Here is a 14,797-nt window from a genome sequence, read left to right on the forward strand (position 1 = left end):
GTAAACGTTTAAACCATTTTCTTTTTTTGCTTCCCCATAGTCACTGACTTCTCATTTCACACTGAAAGCATTGATGGATTTCTTGAACTCAGTACAAAGTGGCATAACATTTGACAAAGTGAGTCTCTTTTTTTAAGTCTTTAAAAATGGTTGAACAACAACAACTTGAAGGTATTGATGGGAACTGACCTTGAAAGCAAAGTTTTTCTCATTAAGCCATTACATTAAAGATTTTCACATTAAAGATTTATTTCTCTTGACCCATTAGCAAAGGAGTTTTACTGTAGACGCTGCTCGTTATAAGCTTAGTCAAAGCTGTATATGTGGTAATTAGCCATTCAATCGGTTCACTTAAAAAGAGTCTTGCAGATACTCGAGTAGTTAATTCCAGTAATACCAGAGATCACCCTCATTCGGACTTACCTGCACTAACTTGTAAGAACCATAAAGGAAATTTAAGTTAAATCCCTTAGAAATTTTAATATGACCTCTCTCTATCCATGTAAACATTACATTGGAGGAATTGAAGATCATCAGACAATAAAAAATCATGTTAATATTCTTTTGCTTCAGATAATTTTGTATATTCTATACAAAATGCATTGACTGGATACTCTGAACTGGCTGTTTCAGTAAGTGAGTGTGCGTTGTGATGATTTGGTGACTGCTTGTTTAGACTATATACTTAATGTATTGTTCATCTGTTGTGCCCCTGTGAGACAGAATTAGATTAAGTGGGTTCAAACTGGACTGACAGAGAAATACATACCAAGTGTTGATTTTGGCCTTGTGCCTAATGTTATAATTAACTGAACTGGAACAACTTGCCACAGATAATGGATGCATATATTGTATCTGATCTGTATTCAGAGTATGAGCAGTTGAAACCTATTCTGGCAGCATGAGGTGAAAGGCAGCAGCCTGCAGTCACTCAAATTAGCATTGTTCTGACTCAGTAGAAGTGAGAGAACATTTTTAATTAAAGGGGTTAGGACATGAAGCAAGGTCAAAATTACATGTGGACGTTGAAAACCAGATGGAGAGAAAAAAAAAGATCTTTCAAATGAACCCGAAAATGCTAAATGAAAATAAGAAGTTGGTAGTAGTTAAGGGAAACACACACAAAAAAGAAAAAATCACACACCAAACATTAAATCATTTCAAACTTGGATGAAAAAGAAATGCTTTTGGCCCATTAATTGGTCAAGCCGATGACATCACATGCTGCATACTGCTGGGAAATCCATGAGACTCCTAAAATACCAGTGCTTGCAAGAATCCAACAGGACATCATGGTAAGATGGTAGAAAATGTCTTTCAGTAATTAATAGAACAAGAAATAAGCACCACAACCAAATACCTTGAGGTCAATAAATAAGGTTATATGCATAGAAGTTCAAACAATACTCTATAAAAATAAATAAAATATTCCAGTTATAACAAGAATAGGCAATCAAGTTAACTTTCAGTGCAGATACAGAGAGATTGATTCAGGATTCCCTACCACAAAAAGACATTCCCAGATTTGGTATTTGATAATATTATAAAGATAATAAAAAAGTGATTCAAAGATGATTTAAAATTGGTATTGGTCAAAGCTTCGTATTGGCGTGAAATCCTAAAGGCAGACCATCCTTATTATTTTAAGGATTTGAATTAATGTTTATCTACTAGAAACAGTACAAGTTACTAATTACTTTTACTCACTGAAACACACCATCCTCAATTGTTCTCTTTCTCCATATTCTTAACAAAAGCAGCTTAGCATGCTCTATAACATATCAGTAATTGGTTTGTGACACTTCATTCTCCTTCCTTGGCAAATTCTGCACTTTGTTCATTTCTTCAATATATTCCAAATCTGAATGTTGCAAACTTTGTGGCCAGTGTCTTTGGATTTTTTAAAAATAGGTGTGGCCTGCAGAGGGCGCTCCTGCTGCCCATACCCAACACAGACAGGTGCAGGATGCAAGTTCAGCACACACTTTATTTTTTTTTCCTGTGGGAAATGTCTTCTCTTGTTTCCCAAATGTACAACACAGTTCTCAAGCACAGTACACAAAAGCATGCTTTTTTCTTCTTCCTCCTTCTCTTCTCTGTCTCACTCTTTCTCTCAGTCCACCTCCAGTCCTCCTGGCAAGGTTTGTCCTCCATCTCCAGTGGCAGCTGGATCCCTTTATAAGGCACCCAGAAATGCTCCAGGTGCCAGGTAATCTTCTTCTGGCTGCACTTCCGAGTGGGGCAGAAGTGCTTTAACCAAGGGCTTAGCAGTACCTGCAGCACCCCCTGCCGTTGTCTATGTAACCCAAAACGGCTTCTCCAAACTGCTCCCAAGGAGCCCTCTGGAAGTCCGAGCCACTGCTGCAACTCAGGGGGGCTGCCATCTATCTCTCTGGATAAGGTAATGCCCTATATAGGTGTCCCGGCTGGGCAAGGGCTATCCACCACAAAGGTTTTGAAGGACAAAAAGTGTAATACACCATAATCATGGCAGTCTATCTATCTATCTATCTATCTATCTATCTATCTATCTATCTATCTATCTATCTATCTATCTATCTATCTATCTATCTATCTATCTATCTATCTATCTATCTATCTATCTATCTATCTATCTATCTTCATAATGTCAGTCAGTCAGTCATTTTCCAACCCACTATATCCTAACACAGGGTCACAGGGGTCTGCTGCAGCCAATCCCAGCCATCACAGGGCGCAAGGGAGGAACAAATCCCGGACAGGGTGCCAGTCCACCACAGAACACACACACACACACACAAACACACGCACACACACAAACACACACCAAGCACACACTAGGGACAATTTAGGATTGCCAATGCACCTAATCTGCATGTCTTTGGACTGTGGGAGGAAACCGGAGTACCCGGAGGAAACCCACGCAAACATGGTGGGAACTGATAAACTCCATGCAGGGAGGACCCGGGAAGCGAATAATGTAACATTCATAATGTAACATATTGTAACATAATGTAACCTGCATAATCCAATTCAAGGTACTGGAACTGAACATAAGGCAGGACTTAGTATCAGTCCATCACACAGCCCACTTGCACACAAACCAAAATTCATACTCACAGAGCGCCCACGTATGTATATGCAGACTAAAAACAAGTAAGGGATTTCAACCCAGGATATTAACTACATCCTTCTCTCTCTCTCTCTCTGTACGTATATATATGTTGTGGCTGGCAGCTGGGGGCTGTGCCAAGCTGGGACGCCAAGAAGGACCAAGAGAGGGACTATGCCTCCCCCGGACCATGAGAGGGCAACTGCACTGGTTTGTCTGGGGGCCACGGGAATTGAGCATGGAAGCTCAACCCTATAGGGGCCTGTGGCCACCGCCAGGGGGTGCCCAGATGACTGAGGAGCCCTGGACGTCAGCACTTTCGCCACACCCGCAAGTGCTGATGGAAGTATTACCAGGGACACCTGGAGTGCTTCCGGGTGCTCATGTGGCACTTCCGCCACACTAGGAAGTGCCGCAGGAAGCTCATCAGGAGGCACCTGGAGAACGTCCGGGTGGGCATAAAAGAGGCAGCCTCCCTCCAGTCATTAGCCGGAGTCAGGTGGAAGAGGACGAAGCTCGGAAGAGAGGAGTGGAGGCGGTGAAGGCAGGACTTTTGAAATGCCCAGATGTAAGGGTGATTGGTGGTGGAACACGGGGTTGTGTGCGGGACTATATTTATTGTAAATAGTTGTAAATAAAACATGTGTGGTGTTTGAAGCATCGATGTCTGCCTGTCTGTGCCAGGGCTGGTCTTCCACAACATATATATATATATGGGGGTGACCTGGTGGCTTTGGGGACCACGGGTACAGAGCTTTGAAGCTCAACCCTGTAGGGGCCCATGGTCACTGTCAGGGGGCGGCCCAATGCCTGAGGAGCCCTGGCCCTCAGCACGTCCACCACACCCAGAAGTGCTGGGGGGAAGAAGACCAGGGACACCCAGAGTGCTTCCAGGTGCGCAGGTGGCACTTCCGCAACATCGGGGAGTGCCGGCGGAAGAGTGTCGGGAGGCACCTGGAGCGCATCCGGATGGTTATAAAAGAGGCCGCCTCCCTCCATTCGGGGGCTGGAGTCAGGAGGTTGAGAGACGAGAGCTCGGGTGGAGAGGAGAAGAGGCGGCCTGAAGAGAGTGAGGCATAGTGAAGAGACCTGGACACTTTGGAGGTGTTCTTTGGGGTTGTGTGTGCACCTGTAAATAATAAGTATTGTAAATAAACGTGTGGTGGTGCTTTTAAACATGTCTACCTGTCTGTGTCTGGGCCACGTTCCACAATATATATATATATAAACTTGATCTTTGGAGAGATTTACAAAATAAATAAATGTTTGACTCACATTACTTTTTAATGCAGGGTGTCAGGAAAATAAAAGGAGCTGTGAGTCTTTTCAAAGCAATGTTTATCTTACGTAGATCATCCAGTTAAATAACTACATATCATCTGGCCCCTGTTCACAGCAAATAAACCAATAATGACATATAACTTGTTGACACAAAAAAGAGGCAGAGAAGCCTGAGGTGGGTGATGCAAGTGCTGAAATTACAGCCCCGTAACCAAATCTGAATTATAACTAACAGTAGAATGGCACTGCACGGTTTCAGAAGAGAGGAGGATTAGAAACAGCCTAAATGTTTACAAATAAATGTGAGGTATGCAGTAAAATGGCACCTATAATCTTCCCACAAATGGAAGAAATAACTTAAAATAGAATACTGGCAACAGTCAAAAAGGAGCCAGCAAGAGAGCAAAAGTTTTGTGCTGCTATGATTAAAAGCCTGTATTGTTGTTCTTAATACTCACATTAATCCTCAAAATATTTTGTGCAACTTTATACCATGCATCAATACAAGGGTGTAGTTTTAAACTCTTTAGTTTAGCACTCAGACATCCACATTAGTCTTGTTAAATAGATTTTCTTTCACAAGGGGCTGCGTTTGCTATAAATAAACGATCGTCAACTGCTTGGTCTTGGTAAAGAATGTGTTTTGTACAGACTACTACAGAAGTTATTTCAAGTGTAATTTAAAATACTGCATTCACATTAATATTGGAAGTTGTGTTTTGGCTCTCAGGTTGTAGTTGCTGAAGTACTGAATTATGCATACTGTATGCTACAATTGTAAGAAATTTTTAGAGCTTGATTTATTGTTTGAATTTGAATGAAACCAAACAAAATTTCCTCAGTTCCATGTAATTCACTTCCTTTTATAGTTTCTCTCCCTTCATTTTTTAAAAATAATTCTTTCTGGAGCTCTTTCTCAGTAACAGAAAAGTGAGGTTCTTACTAACAGGGGTATATGACACAAAATAAGTTGTGTTTTTTTTGTAATCAGACTGATGTTAGCCAGGTTTTAACTCTATAATATCTTGTCATTCTGAAAAGCCTCAAGGCTTTCTGAGACAATCAAGAGTTGTTTCGAGAAGGATTGCCATTCTGAAAAGCCTGCCTCCTGGCAAAGTATAATAGCACTCTCAATTAAATGGAAGAACAATCATTTTAAGGCAGATAATTCTGACACGTCCATCTGTTGTCTCTATCTTCTTTTTCTACTTAAATGTTTCATCAGAGCAGTGTAAGGAAGACAGAAACAAGACGGCAGTTCATCCCCGGCATTTATTCCTGTATGCCACTTTAAATGTTATTTTTAGACATAGCAGTTATGTAATACCATGCAAGTGCTCCTTCTTTTAATTCATAATAATGTTTATTACTGCCTAATGTTAATATGACTTTTGTTTGGAGAATCTAAACTACGTTACTTTATTATTTTTAGATTCATTTGGCTTTACTCATTGGTCAGCTGTGTAGCCTTCATTTCTGTTGAATTCATCTATTCATTTGTTTTCTTAATGATGGTTATTTTCATTATTCTTTACAGTTTTTCTCTTTATCCTGCTATTGCAATCGGTGCCACTGCTGCATTGCCAAACTGCTACGCTTGCCAAACGAAAGTGACACGATATATAATGGAAGCCTTATTCAATGAGGATTCAAGAAATTCACCTTTTTTGTTCAGCATGTAGTTAGGAGGACAGCAGCAAGTTGGTCAAAGGTCATCAGAATTTTGACGTTGTGTTTTATAAATGATTTTGAACTCCCAAAACTTTATTTTCTCTTAAGAATGTTTCTGGTTTACTCCCCTCTGTTATCAGTTGACCATGTCTCAATTAAATTTTGTTAGTGAGAATCACTCTCTTTCACCTAACTGTGTGTTTATGTAACTGTTATGTGGTTCAGTTGATTACTATTAATGCATTGTATCTATAAATATGCATAAGTAAACAAGTTAGAGTCAAGTTAAATATTTTTTACTGAATAGTTGACACGCGGGCGGCACGGTGGCGCAGTGGGTAGCGCTGCTGCCTCGCAGTTGGGACCCCTGGGGACCTGGGTTCGATTCCCGGGTCCTCCATGCGTGGAGTTTGCATGTTCTCCCCGTGTCTGCGTGGGTTTCCTCTGGGCGCTCCGGTTTCCTCCCACATTCCAAAGACATGCAGGTTAGGTGGATTGGCGATTCTAAATTGGCCCTAGTGTGTGCTTGGTGTGTGGGTGTGTTTGTGTGTGTCCTGTGGTGGGTTGGCACCCTGCCCGGGATTGGTTCCTGCCTTGTGCCCTGTGTTGGCTGGGATTGGCTCCAGCAGACCCCCGTGACCCTGTGTTCGGATTCAGCGGGTTGGAAAATGGATGGATGGATGGATAGTTGACACGCAGGCTATTACATTTTCACAATAATGAATTTAAGCTCTATTTCATCCATCCATTTTCTGATAGCATGGCAGTGCATTTGAGGGTTCACTGACTCCCACATGCACACCAATTCATTCTGGGCTAATTTAGAGTCATCAAGTAATCTGACACACGCACCGTTAGAATGAAAAAGGAAACTGGAGCACCCAGGACAGACTCATGTAGACATAAAGGTAAGCTGCAAACTCCACAAAGACAGTAACTCAACTGAGAGTTGGACTGCATCACTGTGGTGAACTTGTTAACCCTGCTTGGGTGCTGTCTGTGTGGAGTTTGCCCGGTGTCCCTGTGTTTTATATTGATTGGTGACAGTGGAGACGAATGCAGGTGCGTACATTTGTCCTTGCAATAGACTGACCCTTATCAAGTATTGGCTCCTGCTTTCCGTTAAATGCTGCCAGGACAGGGTTTTACCCTTAACTGGATCAAGTGGGGTGGAGAATGTTACAATTATTATTTATTAAAGGCATCTTACAACTTTTCCAATTGGAGCAGAGGCAGGAGAAGTGACTTGCTCTTGGTCACACAGTGTTAGTCGCAGGATTTGAACCCACAACCTCAGGATTTAAAAGTCCAAAATCTTAACCACTACTCCACGCAGCCTGTTGGTGTGTATGTGTCATGAAATTATTGTTAATACATCATTATGAAAGTGAAAAAAATGAACACCCCAGGCTCACCTAAGGTAAGAGAAGAATGTAATGGATAATGGACAAAATGAATACATAAACACATATAGTGTACAGAAAAAATATATAATGTACCACTGCACATCACTTATTAAGTAGAGCTTATTTAACTCTGTCAACAAAAAGCAGTTCATTAAATCAATTTGAATTATATAATCTCAAAACAGAATAAGTTGGAATGGTATGGAAAAAGCAATTAAAAAAAACAAACAAAAACGCAGTGACTCTTGAATTTACTTTGACTTTTATTTCATTGCAGACACTATGAATCCAACATATTTCATGTTTTCTCTGGTCATTTCATTTGTTGATATACATCCATTCCTGCATTTCAGACCTGCAACACATCCCAAAAAAAGTTGGGATGGGGCAAATCAGGGCGAGTAATAATTGAATAATTAATCAAATTATTTAATTAGGGCGACACGGTGGCGCTGCTGCCTCGCAGTAAGGACACCGGGTTCGCTTCCCGGGTCCTCCCTGAGTGGAGTTTGCATGTTCTCCCCGTGTCTGCGTGGGTTTCCTCCGGTTTCCGTCCAAAGACATGCAGGTTAGGTGCATTGGCGATTCTAAATTGTGCTTAGTGTGTGGGTGTGTGTGTGTCCTGCGGTGGGATGGTGCCCTGCACAGGATTTGTTCTTGCCTTACGCCCTGTGTTGACTGGGATTTGCTCCAGCAGACTCCCATGACCCTGTGTTGGGATATATAGCAGAATGGATGGGTGGATGGAGATTATTTAATTAAATAAGGAAAATAATTAAATAATGATGTGATTTCAAATAAGTGACTGGTGATTTTAATCATGATTTGGTATAAAAGCAGTATCCATGAAAGGCTGAGTCTTTGAGGAGCAAAGATGGACAAAGGATCTCCAGTTTGTCAACAAATGTGTGAGAAAATTATTGAAATGTTTTAAAACAATGTTCTTCAAATAAAGATTGGAAGGGATTTGCATATTTCTCCGTCTACAGTGCATGATATTAAGTGATTCAAGGAATTTGGAGATATTTCATTGTGTAAAGGGCAAAGGCACAAGCCTAAGCTGAACACTCGTGATCTTTGATCCCTCAGACAGCACTGCATCAACAACTGTCACTAATCGATAGCTGATATAACCACATGGGCAAGGAATTACTTTGGCAAACCTTTGTCAAGCACTACAATACAGAGTTACATTCACAAATGGCAATTAAAACTTTACAGTGTGATAAAGAATCCTTATGTGAACAATGTCCAGATGTGGTGTCAACTTTTCTGGGCTCAGGGGCAGCTGGGAAGGACATCACTCAGTGGAAACACGTAATGTCAGACGAATCAGTATAACAGATCTTTTGTGGAAGAAATGGGCGCTGTGTGTTCCAGACCTTTAATGAAAAGGACCATCTAGACTGTTAGCAGCAACAAGTCCAAAACCCAGGGTCTGTCATGGTATGGGGTTGTGTCAGTGCCATTAACAAAGATAGTTCATACTTCTGTGATGGCAGAATAAATGCAGAAAAGTACATTGAGATTTTAAGTAACATATGCTGCCTTCAAGATGACATCTTTTCCAGGATATCCATGCATTTTTCAATAAGACCATGCTAAACCACATTAGGCATACATTACAAAGGCATGGCTGCAGAAGAAGAGGGACTGGCCTGTAGTCTTGACCTGTCCCCAATAGAGAATGTATGGAGAATTTTGAAATAAAAAATGTGACAACGACGCCCCTGTACTGTTGCACACCTTATGGCGTTTTTGCAGAAAGAATGGGACAAAATAACACCTGAAAAGCTTCATTGCTGGGTATCCTTAGTGCCAAAATGTCTTTTAAGCATTGTGAGAAAGAATGGCGACATTACAGAGTGGTGAATGCTTTACCGTCTCCACTTTTTTTATAAATGTGTCGCAGGCTTGAAATGCAGGAATGGATATACTGTTTATTAACAAATGAAATGAAGTTTGACCAGACAAAACATTACATATATTGTGCTCATACTATCTGCAATGTGGTAAAAGTCAAAGTAAATTTTAAGAATCACTGCATTTTTTTTTTTAATTTGCATTTTCCACATCGTCCCAACTTTTTCTGATTTGGGGGTCGTACATAAATAGACATTTCTAATTGGCTACAAATTAGCTTCGGTGTGACAGGTGATTATTTGTCTTAATACTTTACGTAAAGTTCTAGATGCAAGGGTTATGTGCTGAGCCTGACCTTTCTGTTTCAGTGTTGCACCATTGGTCATCTTTCAGTATTAGAGATGGGTTACAGTATACTGCTCATTGTGAGAAGTTTAATGAAGATGACACTTAATTGTGTGTTTCATGATGTGGTTCTAAACACTCTGTAATCCATAGCCATAAATGCAATCAAACAATGCAATATTTACAACACATGAGAACAAAGACAACCTTGTTTGTTCAATATGGGAATTTATTAAGAGCTGCGTGTGCCCCACATCAGGTATTTCTTTAGGATAATTTGCAGATGAATGTGAGCAACAGTCCAAGACACATTTTGGGCAGGATAGTTGTAGACCACTTGTAGGAAGATACTGTAATTAATTCTGCACTGTTTGATAGTGTTCATGTGTGAATGGTATGGAAAAACCTGAAAGGTACATTGTCCTTAATGCTTTTGTGATAGCATACAGTATGGCTTATTTGCATAGACTCTGAGAAGTAAATCAAAACAGGCCTGGCTGTATCGCCACACTGTGTCACTCTGAGGAAGCTGTGTACTGTAACATTGCAACTTCTAAACATGTACAGATATAAAAACAATGTGATTTGTAAATAATTTAATGAATGAAATCAATTATTCAGGCATTGGTTTTGTTGCTGTTACATAACTAACATGCACTAAAATGTATTAAAGTTATTTTACTCCAAAAAACCTTCTGAGTTATGAGAATAATAAGACAAATAAAATGATAAAGGGATAGGGCGCCCACAGGAAAGTTCATTCATTTAATAGAACATTGAAGGGTTAGAAAAATGTGAAAAAAAGGTGGGCTTCCTCACTGTCATCTGTGCACTCATGCCATTGTGTTGTTAAATCTTGTTGGTTGCTACAGCGGCGAGCATCAGAAACAGAAGTGAGGTCATTGGTCTTCTTCTGGGTCATGCTCTTCTTGCCTGAGGATGAAAGCAGAACATGGGTAACTGGTGGTGTTATATCTAGATCTTTCTGTGGTGTACAATTGAAACTGGCCCCTTAAGATGTCTGAACTCACACCTTTGACACTTAGTTATACGTTTCCTGATATGGGCATGCTTACAGAAGAGCTACTCCCTCATAGCATGTTCTCTTCATTTCTGATTCAGTTTTTCTTCAGCTATTGTTATTTTCTACCGTATATTGTACAGTCTGCGGTGGGCTGGCGTCCTCCCTGTGGTTTGTTTCCTGCCTTGCGCCCTGTGTTGGCTAGGATTGGCTCCAGCAGACCCCCGTGACCCCGTACGGGTTGGATAATGTATGGATGGATATTGTACAGTATATTATGTATGTTAGAATAATTGAAAAATCTAAACTGGCCCCATATGAGTGAGCGTGAGTATGTGCAGGGGTCTCTGTCTCAGGCCAACTCCATGTCCAGAGCTGGTTCCTGCTTTTTTTTTTGTTTGTTGTTGCTCCCCATCACCTTGAACAGAATAAACAGGCTAGAACAATGGATGGAAAATGTTTTCATTTCTTATTTGTTAAATTTGCTACTGTTCTACATTAAATTCAAATTCGAAAGATTTTGTCTGTTAATTTAAAGTACAATTTAGAGCAGTAAAGATACATTTTCCCTGCAGACATAAGCACCAGTTATTTATGCAACCTATGTAAAGACATCAAGGTGCCATGATTAAGTGCTCAGTAAACCACATGCAAAAGGCGTTTTTACTTAGGTCGTCTTATTTTTTGGCAAATTAGAAACTTTCTCTTTTAATTTTGCATACATGCTCTGTTATTGCTAAAATGAAATTACATTCCAGAAAGCCTCAAGGAGAATTTCATGATTGATTCTGACTCATCAGTGTATTTACTTTTTTTGTATTCTGTGAAAAGAAAATGAGTTACATTAATCCAGAGGAAACACTGGTCTAATAAATTCCAACCTGAAGAAGCAAATGTTGGAGACAGCATTGCTGATGGTTAGACTAACACTTGGCAGTGCCTGTTGCCTCTTGTTCTCAGTTGCAAATTAGTATTTAAAATATTATTTGATATCTAATGATAATATATGTGAGCAAAATATCAAAAATAATAACGTAAAAAGGTTAGAAAGAGAATGAGAGTTTGGATTATGTTACTGGCAAATCAGACTTTAGCTTGCATTCCAAATATTCTTACACTACTTGTTTCCAAAGTGTTAATTGCTTGGCTAATTTCTTTTGACATTATTGCCAGTCACAGACATTAACTTAAATTGGAATTGTTTATGGCTATTAGCGTTTAGAAAAAGAGATGAGTGTTTATGGCCTCCATTTGACCAGAGAAGGTCTTATTACACAAAGACAAATCATTAAGTTTACTGCCCTAGAGTAGAAGTGAGTATAGTAAAACGTTCCACCCACTGACCTCGGCCATTGTATGGAGCAGAAAAAAAAATGGCTGTAAAGTAGACTTCATAGTGTGTGGCCCAAATGTTATTGCTTTAGATTACAGTCTGTGAAGTGTCACCTTAAAAAAGAAGAACCCTTTTTAGCCTCCACACAATTTCACAATATCACGGTAAGGAATGAACAGAAACTTGATAATAATTTTCCATTCATCATGATTATATACAGTACAGTTTGCTTGTCAATTATCTTAATACAGTTTTACACTTAACAGTCTGAAGTGGAATATTGCTTTCTATTTGAATATACAGTAAATCTGTTCAAAAGAATGTAAAGAGAAATTGGTTGCTTGTATACTAATTTCTATTGTGTAACAACTAGGGGGCTCTCAGCAAAACAGACATACAGTATTTGCCCTTTTATGTAACATTTTAAAATATTTTTGTCTTTTAACTGCTAGACTTAATTTTCCTTCCTAGACGATGCTGTGTTCACTTTCTCTCTAGAGTGCCTGTTACCAAATCACAGTCTGATTTCATTCTCCTACAGGTACGATAGGAGAACTACACCTTGGACACCCTTCATTTGCTCTTGTAGACTCCGGAAGGGGCATACATGAAACGAGACCTTCTCATCCTTTCCTCACAATCTTGTTGTGTGGTGATTTGGTCCCTCCACTTCCAATTGTCTTGCCTGATCATGTTCTGGTGATCCCACTTCTAGTGTCTACCTGCAATGAGAAGAAGCAACACCTCGGAGGCACACACAGTTGTCCACCTTATTTTTAAGGGTGTCTACTGTGCCCCAAAGCCCTTGGTTTGATGATGCGGATAACTATAACAATATACTGAATTTATTTCAATGTATACCGATTTTTCTAATTCCGCAGTTGTATTCTGTATATTTTGCATTCTCTTTATCACCATATATCCAAATAAATATTTGAAGAAACAGTACAACAATTATGTATTTAAAAAATTGTATTCTAAGCCATTATGTATATTTATTAAAAATAATCCAAGATGCTGACCAACTTTTGAAGCCTTTACACCTAAGGTAACTGGGATGTAGCTTCGAAATAAGAGCTATTGTTGGCATTGTGGCCATTACTACTGTGGCCATCTGCCTGAACAGACTTTCAATAGTTTAGTGTCTGTCTATCCACATCAACGCTATGTCCAATGCTCTTGATAATACGTACATTTTCGGGAAATTCAAAATTGGAACAAATTTTCATAGTGTCAATTTAATCTCTCTAAAATTCACATGTATGATGTATTTTTAAATAGGAACAATTAAAAATAGGCAGATTATTTCAACATACTTTCTGTTGCATCGCCATTACATTATACAGGCCATACCTTCTAATACTGATATTGAGATTGTGCAGTTCAAAATTATCCAGGGTTAGAAAAATGTGAAAAAGGTGGGCTTCCTCACTGTCATCTGTGCACTCATGCCATCATGTTCTTAAAGCTTGTTGGTTGCTAGAGCGGCAAGCAGCAGCAACAAAAGTGAGGTCATTGGTCTTCTTCTGGCTTATGGTCTTCTTGCCTGAGGATGAAAGCAGAAAATGGGTAACTGGTGGTGTTACATTTAGATCTTTCTGTGGTGTACCATTGAAACTGGCCCCTTAAGATGTGCACCATACTCACACCTTTCACACTTAGTTATACGTGTCCTGATATGGGCATGCTTACAGAAGAGCTACTCCCTCACAGCATGTTCTCTTCAATTCATTTCAATAGTTTAGTGTCTGTCTATCCACATCAACGCTATGTCCAATGCTCTTGATAATGCATACATTTTGGGGAAATTCAAAATTGCAACAAATTTTCATAGTGTCAATTTAATCTCTGTAAAATGCAAATGTATGATGTATTTTTTAAATAGGAACAATTAAAAATAAACAGATTATTTCAACGTACTTTCTGTTGCATCATCATTACATTATACAGGGTATATCTTCTAATATTGATATTGAGATTGTCCAGCTCAAAATTATCCAGTGCCCCTTTATTTCAAATGTCCAGTGCCCCTTTATTTCAAATGACATGTTTTAGCACAAAAGCAGCTGAATACTGACAGACCTGCTTTTAGCAAGGCAATAACCAGTAATTTAGACACAGATGTGATAAATGCAGTAAGAAATATGTGCTGAGAAGAAATAGGTCAGAAAATGGGATTACTTAAACACATGATGGGCTTCCTATAATGGTTATCCTGGACATGTTCACTCAGATCCATCACAAAAACAAATACAGCTGCGCACCAATTAATTAAGACTCTTGTGGATTGATTTGGTTGAACTTTTTCAAAACCTATTGTCTTACAACAATTTCAGAAATGTGGGAGCAAAAGTATTGGTTATCTCCAGTCCATTGCCTCCTCTTTATAGAAACAGATATTAATGTTAAATTCTGGCAAAAAATGGATTTCATAATATTTCTAATAGCAATGGACTTGCATCTGTGTAGATTTTAACATTAGGATCCTCCCACCTTATTAGAACCACAAGCCAAATATGCTAGGGCATTCCTTGAAGACCATTCTGGCTAACTTAGCTCATCACTCTTTATAATTATATATTGTTTCCTGTTTTTCGTATTGTGTTATTGGCATTACATACACTATATGTAGACACCTCTCCAAGTGATTGAGTTCAGGTGTTTCAGCCACACTTCATATTACCAGAGGCATAAAGTGAAGCACACAGCCAAGGAATCTCCATTAACAAACGTTGAATGGGTTGTACTGAAGTGCTTGGTAGCAGTGTCACAAGATGCCACCTTTG

Source organism: Erpetoichthys calabaricus, chromosome 1, assembly GCF_900747795.2.
Source record: "Erpetoichthys calabaricus chromosome 1, fErpCal1.3, whole genome shotgun sequence".
Lineage (NCBI taxonomy): Eukaryota > Metazoa > Chordata > Cladistia > Polypteriformes > Polypteridae > Erpetoichthys > Erpetoichthys calabaricus.